The sequence below is a fragment of the Protopterus annectens genome, chromosome 5.part0, assembly GCF_019279795.1.
Source record: "Protopterus annectens isolate FY-2018-M chromosome 5.part0, PAN1.0, whole genome shotgun sequence".
In the NCBI taxonomy this organism is placed as follows: domain Eukaryota; kingdom Metazoa; phylum Chordata; order Ceratodontiformes; family Protopteridae; genus Protopterus; species Protopterus annectens.
This window is the reverse complement of record NC_056735.1, coordinates 694,118,468-694,132,220: the sequence shown is the minus strand read 5'-3', so window position 1 is coordinate 694,132,220 and position 13,753 is coordinate 694,118,468.

Here is a 13,753-nt window from a genome sequence, read left to right as displayed (position 1 = left end):
ATCCTAACTATACACAGAACAAGGTAAATAACCTAATTAGAATAATGTACAATTTAATTCCAGAACTATTCTGATCACAGCATGCTTGTAAATTTACTGTATAAGTGGTTCAGTAAAGAAGTACAGAGTAAATGCAGTAAATATCTTCTAATCCTTTATCTGGTAAATATATCATTGTTGCTTTATAATAAAACTAATCATCATAAATTCTTCCTCTAGCTGTTTCCACCCATCTTCTAATTGAAAGCAGCTCACACACTCCTGTTAAAGTATTATACCCTTCAGTACAAGTATGTATCCCATACTTTCTTCCTTGGTCTTCCTTCAAATTTTTAATTTCTCCCTAACTCATGCTTGACTCATTCAATCCCTATACAGTCTAATAGGGTCCACATTTTAGCTCAGCTTCCCTGATATATTCAATGTAGTGTCCCAAAATCCCCATCTTTTTTCTCACTCTCACATTTTCTTTCTCCCATGACTGCCATAAGTTCTTTATTACCTTTATCTCTTACCCTGCTTTGCTATATCACTCCTCTTCCAGTGTTTCTACTTCCAACTTTTACCTGAGTAATAAAATTCCTTCTTCCCTTCATTCCCATTTTCCCCCTTTTCAACCTATTTATCATCAGTCCCATAATGGCCATCCTAATCATCTATACACCTTTACATATTGTTTACCTTGACCTTCTTCTGGCCCCTGCTTTGCTATACTTTTCCCCTTCTTTTGCTTCCCCATACCACTCCTTCCTTAAGTTATAAAATTCCTTCATACTTTCAGCTTAATTTTGTCTGCTTTTCAACTCACTTATCATCAGCTCCATAATAACCATCACAGTCCCCATACTCATCTTTTTATTTTGTTTTGTTTGACCTTTTCATCTCCCTTATATCACATCATACAAAACTTCCTTATTTCTACTTGATAGCTTGCTATAGACTTACGACTAAAGCATAAATTCTATAATTATACCACCCTCTGAGCATATTCTTAACACTTAACCTCCATATCAAAAACCAAACAACTTCTGACATAATACTTCAACAAAACGTTGACATAATATGCATTGTGCAGTAATTGCTAACAAAGCTGCTAATTATTTTTCTCATTAATAGTGACTCACCAGCCCACATGGTTCTGTTGTACCAAACAAGCATATAACTTACATTCGCAATATTTCCAATTCCTTTAATATATGCTGTGTATGCATTGGCAAGCTACCTATTTATAGTGCAATATAAATGTCCTTATAATGCCATGATCAATGCAAGAATTTTTTAAATAAGGTATATTACTGTACTGTGAAGAACGTTTTTTTATATACATTGATTATAGGTTCATAGGTGTGTATTAGGCTAATGACCACAAGGGCCTTTTTAAGCCTAGTCATGCATTCCAAATCTCTGACAAGTTCTGGTACCCTTGATAAGTATAAGTAGGGGTTTGAGAGGTTTCTGTATGTCTTGGTAAATTTCTAGTGTTTATATTTTCTTCACAGAAGCCTGTTTCACTATGCATGTTAAAAATGATTTGACACATTTTATATACTGCACATACATTTTTAATTACACTATGTATGGTTTACCTTTTTTTTACTCTGGGCATGGGGACTTGGTTGGAAAAATGATCTTTGGACTAGATCAGTCAACCAGTTTAGCAAGCATATTAATAAACAAACAGCTACATCTGCTAAAACATTTAGAAGGAAGCTCAGAAAGAAAATAAAATGAAGGAAGAAACGACCACAGATGCTTGAGACTGTATCTCATTCATATAGTCTTGTGCCAGTAACCCTATAGTGCATTTAGGGCTTCTTATTTTAGTAGCCTATACAATACTGTTTTGTAATACAATGTTGCAGTCTACTTAACTCAGTTATACCACAATTCTCAATTATCCACAGTTTCATAGAATGCCCAGATTTCTGCCTTATATTTTTGATCCATTCCTCGATTTAATTTCTGGTTTCCTGGCAAATTATTGAGGACTGAAGTCATTGAACAATGACATATTTTGAGTTTCAGACATTGTTTTATTTATAAAATTCATTTAGTTTAATTATTTTTCACTAGGAAATATGCAAGCCAAAATAATGACTACTTTCAGATATAATTTGGAATGTAAGATATATAACTAACAACTGCGGACATAATTTATGCAAACCACACAGTAAATTTAGCATAGGTTTAATAAAAAAGTCAATAGCACTGCAAAGTTGTAGCAAAAAGGGCAGCAAGGTACCTTACATAAAGGAAGAGAGCTGCACTAAAAAGTTATAAACATAGCACTAAACCTAGGAGGTTCAGAAACTATTGCCATTTCTCAAAGGAATATCTGCATAACTACCAAGATACCTGAACACCATGTTGCTTTGTGATGCTCTGATAATTGTGTAAGCAGGTTATTATGACCTTTCTATAGGAAAGTAACTTGTATTTAATTCATATAGTGTTAGAAATCATTTCCTAAAAGTATGTTGTTATTCCTTTTAATTTTGGATAAACTTTAATTTAAATATTTATTCTTTTATTAGACTGTACAATATTAACAGTAATGTACATAACCATTTCTGTTGGTGCCATTGCTGAATTGCTGCTTCAGTATGACACTAGATAGAGGATAACTTTGCTGAACTGTGAACTGGGAAATAAAATCCAGAGGCTATTACCCAAGCTGGCCCACTTTTACTCCATTTCTAATAAGACAAGAGCCTGTACAAACTACGACTGTACCTCCAAATCTGTATAGGATTAGAATTATTCAGCTTCTCTGATGCATCCAGCCTTGGAAGATATTCAGAACAACATTGATAGTACAGTTCGTAGGGAGAATGATAGAATATTTGAGAGGTTATGCACTAACTTTCTGATTAAATCAACTTATATGCCAGGGTAAGAATGAAGGCAAAGAGAGTGACAGAGATGCAGACTCCTTAGACCATGAAAAAAGTGATTCCACAGTGGCCAGCTTTAGTTAAATCAATAAAGAGAGCTCTGAGACAGCAGGTTTAATATGGTGGAAAGGACCATCAAATATCATTTGGCACCACACAGAGGTAAACAGAACAGTTAGCAACAATTCCAAAAAATGATAGAAAGACAAAGAGATCATCAGCTTGTCACAGTTAATTTTTCCAACAAATAGCTCATTGTTTAAAAGCCTAGAACCTTTGCAAGCCGAGTTTAACTTATCACAATGGGAATGGTTTGCATATTGCCGACTTACAGAAGTTTGGGTCAAATGTATTTATCTACTGAGGAAGATGGAAGAATCTTCCCCTGGGGATTTCCAGAGACTTGTGGAAATATAAAGATGCTGCTTTTAGGTATAAAATGATAGAAAAATATAAGTTTCAGGAAAGGATTAAGTTTTCAAATGAACAACAGGATAGGCATGGTGGATCCTAGACAAATGTAAGAGATGGCTGAAATATTAGGATCAGCAGATAAGAAACATCTTTAGATTTTATTTCACGCTAAACAGGCATGCTAGAGTGAGGCTCTCACAACCTAATGAATGCTGAAGATGTGGCCAGAGAGATGCGGAAAATCTCCATATGTTCTGGGAATACTCTAATATTAAACAATATTGGAATTTTCTAGCCATCAAGCTTGACATGTCAATCACACTAATCTGGGGATTCTAGATCTTCAGTATACCACCTCAGGTTAAGTCAGATATCCTCCTTAGTCTTGAAGTCTACTGGGTACTAACGTGTGATCAAAGTCTTGTGCGGAAAGCAATGGAAAATCAGGAGAATATCTACAATGAAATTCTTAGAGAATTTCTTATGAGATCACACAGGAAATGGGAAATGTCGTGCATTTTTTCAAGAATGAAGGATCATCTTACAGTTTACCTCAGCAGTGGAAACACCTTTTATACAGTTATGGAAATAAATTATGATTTGGCTTTCCAATCTATATATGCTTGTGTCATTGATTACTTCTTTCCCTATTTAACAACTGTTTGTCATTATTGTATGATATCTTATGGTCACACTTTATACATAATTTATCTTTTTTTTTATGGTTTTAAAACTGTACTTCTTGTTTATTAAAATTAAAATCAAATACAATTCAGTGTCTTTTTTTTTAAATACTGTTTTAGTATAACATTCTCAGAGTATGTATTTTTTCTGTTAGATGTGCAGTATTTACCAGACAAAAATGCAATGCAAGCTTGCCATATTTTCCTAAGTACAGTAATAGTACATGAGTGTATCTCATGCTTAAGCACATTACATTAAAATTCTTATGCTGATCACTTATTTTACAAATATGACAGGGCAATGAGACTCAAGACTTACACACACATCTCTGCACACTTCCACTTTCATGCACTTTTGCACTTCCTTTAAAAAGTAAACAATTTATGGTAGAAAAAAATATTTTTATTCCCCTTCTGCTTCATTCTTTCTAGCTACCTCAGTACTTGCAACTAATGCTGGGTCTACCTGTATTTACTACTTTCACTGGGCTATCCCTTTTATTAGGTTGAGGCTATCACAGAATCTAAGGGTATCCTGTGGGGATTTGCTGTTGACTGCTTCCATGGAGGGGGGTTTGGGGGTTGGTATGACTAACCCCTTAGTATCTCCTACTACTGACATCATTGTTTTAACAGCTCAGTCATTTCTGAAAGCTCTACTACTAGCGTTGTCACCTCACAGTAAGAGGTTGTCCTGTTCGATTCTCAGCTAGAGTGTCTTCTGTGTAGAGACATGCGTGAGTGGGTGTACCTTTGTTGAAGGTTGTGTGTCAGGGCTGGCAACTCGGCACGTAAAAATCTACTGCCAATCATTAGCGGACCGGAGTTCCGCTGTGGTGACCCCTAACTGGGAAAAGCCAAAAGACAGAACAACTTGTTACTATGAGGTGAGATTTTTAATGCTTTTTGCTTTTGTATGACCAGTAGCACTTTCCTTCATGGAAATTCAAAATTATTAATTCATTATTAAGCCTTTGCTGATGGTATAAAGGGTTAACTTCCTGTTATGACCCAGGCAACACATGTTTGAATAGCAGCTCTGCTGCTTGACAGCACATAAATGGGTTTACCTGGCCTGGGATGGAAGATGAAAGCACACATTTGAGGCACACTCCTGAGGCTTTATTTGTCTGGGAAGGAGTGAAGAAACACTCCAGTTGTGCTTCCTGGTAGTGGTCAGGACATTCTACTGATGGCAGCACCACAAAGAAGTGAGGAGTGGTTCAGTGTTGATGATGGGATTGCCACTTTTACAAATCCCCAAATTGGAACAAATGTTAGATATCACAACCATAATCAGGCAAACAACCAGGCAAAAGAGTGGACTTCATCTTTCTAGTACAATAAAGTTTCATTCTTGTAGAACTTGAGCTGTTTATTTTCTTTCATGGAATCTTAATATGATTCAGACACAGAGTAACTGTTTTTTGCAAATGTTTTAGGAAACTTAGGGAACATTTTTTGCCCTAAAATCTCAGAACATTTGCCATTTTCCTGTCTGCCCCCCCCCCCCAATGGATACAACTGACAAAATAGGGACTACTCAGCATAAAGACAGATAGGTGATAACTCTATTTGATGCCCATTGCACATCCCACTGTCAGCATGTTTCCAAATCAGAGCAGAACAGGAACACAAAGGAAAAGCACACCCTCATCAGCAGTATGACACATGTCCAGGATTCCTCAATATCCCTGCAAACTGCAAGCATGGTTAGCTTAAGTCTGTTGAAGGTGTAGAAGGTAGATCTAATAACTGAGGATATTACTTGGCTGTGAGGGAGTCAAAAATAGTCCTAGAATGTTGCCGGTGCATTAGTCTAGCAACTATGTTGAGTAATGTTGTGGAGCTTTTACCCTTGGGCTTTTGTTGAAAATGAATTATGTTTTTTTGGAATTTCCTGGATATTTTGTTTAAATAAAATTACTGACTGTTACATGTTGGAATAAAGATCTAGATTGAAGGAGTCATCATCAGCAGCACCATTATTTTTTTAAAATTATATTACATTACATTTTTGCTTTGGCAGAAGGAGAATATAAACGTATCTAGTCTTCCATTTTAACTGTATTTAACATTCTGCTTCCCTTTTACCCAGCTAAAGGAAAATGAATAAAAACAAATCAGACTAAGATAAACATTACTTTCTTATAGCTTAACAAAGAGAAAACATGTGGCATTCTCATGCCAGAAACTTCTGACTTGACACCTGTGCAACTTATGGTTTTGCTCACAGTATAAATAAAATTAGGCAACCACAAGGTGGCCATCTCACATGATAAGTAGAGAACTTTGTGGGATTGATATCACAGTAGCTTGTTAAAACTGAAAGTACAGGTTCCCAGTATCAAGATGGTAATGTTTGCACTATGGTTGAATTAATCATAATTTTATTTAATCATCAGAGCAATCTAGTGCTATAATATCTCATATAAAAGGAGAAACTGAAAATTACGCTCAGTAGTTTTAATACAATTGCAAGTTGCATTAAGCAATGTTCATAAAAGAACAACTGTCTTATGTCCATTAAATATAGACATTTTGACAGAATTTGTTTTTAAGCTTCTGATTTAATGCTTGTTTAAAAGCCGCATGATACAGCTTAAAAGAGGAGAGTTGTAAATATGACAAGATACATTAACAAAGCATTTGCTCTCTTGTTTATGGCTTGTTAGATAAGAAAGCATACTTTCTGGGAATTTGCCATTAGTGATTATGCAACAGCAATAATATTCTTAATAAACAATGGTGTGCAATCATGTAGATATGTTCACTGACATGATTTGAGTAAAATATGTGACAGGTGGTATTTCTTTGCGGAAGTTGGTAAAATTATCAGTTTCTTTTGTTCTTAACTTGGCCTTGCTGCTTCAGTTTAACTCGTGTTCTTCAAAGAAAGAAGTGGTATAGCTTTATGAAAGATAATGTAGAACGTCTCTTTCTTCTTTTTTATGACAACAGAACCTAATGGTATTTGTTTATTGTGCATGTGAATGAAAGCTAACTTTTCTACTCTTGAATAAAAAAGAGATGATGGTATGTATTACTTTTAATTGACTTTTATACTAACTGTTTACAATGATTGCTTTTTCATGTGTTTTTACTCTGAAAGACAGAACCAGGAAATGCATTTTGTGTAACTTAACTTCATATCATTATTTTTTGTACCACTTAACTTATTATTATTATTATTTTTCTATGAAATAACACATCAGTAAACCTGGCAGATCCAATACCTGTCACACATGACATATTTTACCATACTGCACTTAATTTATTCTCTATTTTCTGTTAATTTAGCTGCCTCATTAGATATCTATTCTATTTTCTAATTTAATATCATCTGGGATATATTAGGAATTTTACAGAATAGCTGTTTAGCCTAACAGACATATTTCCTGTCCTTTGGAAATGGAGAAACCATTTAGCAATGTTAAATGTAATCTGTGCAAAGGATGATTTTCCCTTTTTTGATTTATGCATTTATTTATTTATTTTTGTATATATTTTTATTTCTACATGCAATACGTTCTTTCTGCAGAGTGCTGTGATAAGTAATGGTCAGTAGCTCTTGACTCAAGTAGACTATGTCATGCTAATGTCACCAGAGTCCATGAATAAATGTAGAGTCTTCGTTTTATATAAAGGCCATATAACACTAGGTACATAAGCATTAACAAACTGAACACAACCAACACTATGACCTATTTCTGGTAAATCCTTTTTCTGATCTCCTTATTCCACACAGACATTTAGTTCATTAAATATAGGATTGATAATGCCTTCCCAATAATGCTGTTCATGTAATCTGGTTGCAGTGAGTTAAAATACATATTCCGTAGTTATTAAGATTTATGTATTTACATGCATATCACATGTTATAATTTTATGGATGCATCTTATAGATCCCTGCAGGCAGGTCTGTAGCTTGGGAAATATAACTCATACATGTAGTATATTTAACCATTTAATAGATGAGCACAACATATGTGAAAGAATACTTGTGTAACAATTAAATAAATAACAAGTCATTGTTTCAAGTCTGACATGTCAGTTTTAACCTCTCTGACTGTAGCTTTTCTTCCTTTGTTGAATATAAAATCACAATTTCCAGATCATCAGGTAAAAGAACCTTTAGTGAGCATCACATTTCAAAATGAACATCTGATCTGGTGGTTTTGGAGTGCTGACATATCTACTGTAAGGGTAATACAGGTACACTCAAGCATATTCTGTGAAGATTCCTTGGGATTTATGAATGGTCATTGGAATGATTTTCCAGGCATCAATGGAGCCCTTAAAAATACAAGTAGGCAGGCAGACAGGCATGCATACTCTTTAATGTGAACAGTATGACTGCTTATAGCATGAGCAATTTAGTTATTCTTCCCCCTCACTTTGGCAAATAACAGAGTCCCCATAAATCAACCAGTCAAAGTCCTCTCTCTCTCCCCTCCTGAAGTTAATAGTAAAATTGTCCCATTCCTAATTCTCTCCCTTCCTATCAGTATTATCAGTTTACGGCCTACCTCTTCTCATAGCCAGTGGATGAATAAAGCCCAATGTCTATGTCATCACCTCTCCTGACAGCAGTCAAGAACCACATCATCCAGCCAGCAGTGAGTGATTTTAGTCCTAGGCCTACCCCTATCTAGCCTACTACTGCTTAGAGTTCTCACCAAACCTTTTCATTCCTGCTATTATCAGAACATTTACCATGCCCTTTCCCAATTCCCAATGTAAATGGACTGTCCAGCTTCTTTCCGCAAACACTGACATTTATTAAAGGCCCCTTCTAATCATAACACTCAGTATAAAAGTAATTCAGTCCTCTCTGACTCCTCCAGCTAGACTAGCAGTAATTTGTTCTCTCTCTCTCTCTCTCTCTCTCTCTCTCTCTCTCTCATTCTCTCTCTCTTTTTCTCTTTTCTGGAGCTCCTTTTTGGTCACCCCACTGAAACCACCAGTATCGGGTGTTTCATTCACTGCCATGCACATCCTTGTCAGCTGCTGTCCTTCTGTCCCATGGAGTTTCTTGATCATTCAGTTCTACAACAGCCCCTTTGAAACTGGTTAGTCAGTCACATGCCTTTCCACCCAGCCACCATGACAGGAATTGATCACCCCTTCCAACAGCTTACTTGACATCTGAGTGCACGGTGTGAAATTCCTTCTTTCATGTTAGACACTGAGGAGTACAAAGTCTGATGAAGTGTAAAATAACTGTATTTAAAAATCATGTTACTGCACTACATCACTGAAACAGTCATTTGTATATAATGTCCACTTTAGGACCTTGTATAACATGTCCAGGTTTCCAGCACGAGACTATGAGTATCACTGAGCAGTGTTCTGCAATAACTCTTCTTGAATATTAATGTAATAACATTTGTCTATTTATGTTGCTTTTTTGTGTATGCATGTGTAAAAGAATTTGTTGCTCCCCATGATTTTTTTTAATTTGTAAACTTATGCAACTAAGTATGCACCTCAGATGTACAGTTTTGGAGAAGTCAGTTTAATGAGTGAGATTTGGAGTTTCATAAACATTCCTTCAATTGCTAGTCAGTTCAGAGGCAAAGGCTAACATGAAACACTGTCCAATTGTGGCAGCTGACAGGCTTGTCTCTATAAATGTGCTAATAAATACTGGGAAAGTAATTAACTTGCCATAGGATCTTTAAGGAAAGACAAATGGGATTCCTGTATTTTCCATTTATTTTCAGGGTAGAGAATATAAACTATGAAGTTAGAATGAAAATTGTTTTAAATACCTTCTGAATGAAGGACAGCTCTAGGAACTATATTTTATGTCAGAGGAATTTTTATGATTATGTTAAGAATTTGTCAGCACATTGTTGATGCAATCCATGATCCCATCTCAGAATCTTTAGTGATGGCTGTGCTTTTATGTTCATCTCTAATAACTTCTTGTTTATCTCACCTAAAGCTATGTAGTGACAATAAAATATGTATTCAACATTTCTGAAAGTCAAGATGTGCATTTAAGGATCTTGCAATCACTGACATTTTTTCAGTGATACTTGTGTCAGTCCTTTTAATAACAGCAAAAAAAATAATCATGACTGTATCTCTGCTGGTTCCTCATACTTCCAATCACATTAGATGGAAAAAATACACTGTAACAGAAATTGTTACTTTGATACTTAAAAATAATAAAATAATTGTTCTTCAATACAATTTCCATCAATGTACAAATTAAATGCCTGTCAACCCCTTTTAATTTTTTAGTATGTATAAAAATGTCTTTAAATGACTCTAGCCCTTTTCATGGGAAATCATAGTAAATAAAGTATTCACAGCTGCTGTAACCAGTGAAAGGTTTTAACTGTAAAAAATCTGTTAATAAACTATCAAAAAATGCTGTGAGTCTCCTTGGACCTCTTTAAAAGATGCCAAACAACTTTTAACTGTCCTTTCTTTGTAAATGGCTATTGGTTCCATTTTTAGAACATTTTGCTTTTAAAATGGATCAGAAATGAGAATCTGTAATTACCTTATGCACTTTAGGAATTCCAAAAAGGACTGGTATAACTGATTTCTTTATGCTCCAAAAAATATAATTTGTCATTTAACAAGCCACTGAACAGAAAATCAAATAATGTACAGTAAGTTCTGTTATATACTATATTTATTTTGTTTTCCAAGGCTAAAAAACAAAAACCTCTCCTTTATTAATAAATGCGAATTTTAGTCCCACAATCAGTGGATTTAATAAATACAGCACCAACTCTTTGGCTGTTTTCATTACATGAACATATTTGTTGTTATTAAGACTGTATAAAATTTACCTTTCCTTAGCTGACAAGTTATTCCACCTGTTATGCTGTTATGAGGCACTTTAGGTCTATATCATATCATCAAAAACCCAAATCCTCGAATCACTAGTCAGCTAACACACTTTGTCGAAACCTCACTCCATCGAATGGCTGTTTAATCAAAGTTTTTCACAGGGAAAAACAACACCTGGCCAACCTAGCGACCTTCACAAAATTCTAAAAATTTAAAACCCACCCAAGTGGGGGGGCTGCAACCCCCCCACCCCACTCAACTAAATATGCCAACTCCAAGATCGCAGTACAGTGAGAAATCGGAAAATTTCTGATGACGGCCAAGTGTTTTTTCCCTGTGAAAAACTTCAATTAAACAGCTGTTCGATGGAGTGAAGTTTCAATGATGTATGTTCCCTGAAAAATGGTTTGACAATTTGAGTTTTCGACAATGTGATATAGACCCGAGGCACGTTATGTGTGGTACTCCAAAAAAACTTTTTTGAACAATTTATTATCAATTTAACATGACATAGTCATTGAAAATATTGTAAATATGAACATGAACATACAAATCAACTATACACATCAAATGTCTAGTAGAACACCTTGAATGGAAGTCTGCACTGTCAAACTGTAATGGGTATGCAGCTCAAAGAATAGTTCTGTATGGCCTACCAGATATGTAGGAGATCACTATGCCAAATGTGATACACTTGAATAAAGCATTCCTGCCTGATGCAGGTATCAGCCATACAGACAGCAACACATACAATGCCACACTATTATGAGTGGATTTCCTACAAACAGCTGGGTAGTGCGTGCATCTGCCACAAGTAATAGCAATAGATATTGTCTGAAACCTCTGCAATTGATGAGTAAATTAAGAAGTGATCCATGATAATGAATGGTACAGCAGTATGTGAGACTGATGGCAATGCATCAACTATGCCCATGTGCATATATATTACAGCAGTGCAAAGATGACTTGACAGTGATCAAGGAAGCTAGCGCTGTAATATTGTACACATACCAAACAATACATAGACCACACTCTACAAGCACATGTCAGACCTCAACACATGTGCCACATGATCACTGTTCCCATGACATTGTCAGTGAAAATGTTGTACTGCCATGAAATCCTAACATACATCCATATGTGTATATGCAAACTATCCAGTGGTAATAAAGATGTGATGTAGTGGCACGTCTGTGATGCAGTACAGTCACACCACAGCTGTACATAGGATAGAGTTGGACTTCAAGCTGTATATCACCTCCATATAAAACCTTGGGTATGAATAACATATGACACAGTGGAAGTGATAACACACTCATATGACTGTAAGAATTTCACACCATTATATTAATTGCACATCATATGCATATGTGTTTATCAGTGGAAATGTGTGTGTGAGGGTCCTGACACCATATATGAAAACATTATAACTGAGCAGGATGCAGTTCATGCAGAGTAGTAAATGACACAAATGCTGGCAGTTACACAATGCTGCTGAGGAACACCTGTATAATCCTTGTGCATAGCAACACAATAGTGCATACAATTAATTTGCCAAGGTTGCAAGTGAATCTCAGAATGTCATATGTCTGTGTATATAACAGCATTACAGCATGTTGATAAGCCCAGGTGTATGTGCCCATGTAACAACTATGATGTAATATTGAGGTATGTTAGATAACATAAGATTCCACTGAAAATGGGCATCTGGCCCAGTCCAGTCGGACATACCCAGTCAATAAATGTAATAAATTAATAAGTGATAAATAACATTTCTAGATGCTAAGTATACACATGCACACCTATGCCATACTGCCGCTGTCACTGGGATGGCTAAATGAGAAATGTGTAGAATGTGGATATACTCCACTAACAGAAAACATGCCTTAGTAAGGCAACACTACACATAGCAAAATCCCATGTTCCCAGTCTTCAGGAGGCATATTACTACAGCTGTTATGGAAGAAACAAGTAACCAAATGGCAGCAAAAGGCATCAATACTGTAGCTAAAATCCCAGACTTGAATGCAGGGTTGTAGGGCTACAGTACATCCAAACCTCAGCATAGCACATGCAAGTGACAATAACATCAACATGTGCAATGTTCATGTGATCATAGGACATTACTAAGCTAACAGCCAAGAGCCCATACAATCCTAGGCATTATTATCCCATTTAAACCCAAATCACCATCTCTAGCTAAGAGAAGATAGTAGGGGAAAGTGCATACATGTTTGATTTTATTGCAGACTGCCTTTGTCCATATGAGACGTGCACCACCACATGAGTGAATTAGCATTCACACATCCAGTAGTCTGGAGATGGCATGTAGAGGGTCATGGAGGTGCTCTGCTTCATGATGTGTGTATGCATTTTTGAGATGATGATATCCTCAGTTTTCCACAGAAAGGATATTATGTGGGCAGAGATAAAAAGGGGATGTTAGATTCAGTGGGATATGTGAAAGCTTCTCCTGAGTGGGAGTCAAATGAGAAGAGATTCAAATCATCATACAATGACTATAATATAACACCAACCCACATACACACCAGTTGACTGTGGTCAGATTCGAACACTATACCTGTCTAGGTGTACAAGCTGTATTCTGCACAATGTAAGAGTAGCACCACAGCAAAAGTCTGTCTTTAACAGCATCATAGTGCACTTTATAAAGGATGGCATCATCAATGTATGCTGCGAAGAAGATGTTGGGAGAAGAGTCTGACATATCTGTGAACTCATGTGCCAGTGTAAAATTGGCTCCATAGTGATAGTTAAATGAAGACAAAAACACACCCATACACACACTCAAGTTGACTGCTGTGAGATTAGAACCCTTACCTATCTAATTACTCAAGCTAGGGAACATAGTACTTAATGCTAGTGCCACTGCATAAGTCTGACTTTTATACTGTACTGTCAGAATTTTATACAGGATGACATCAGCAG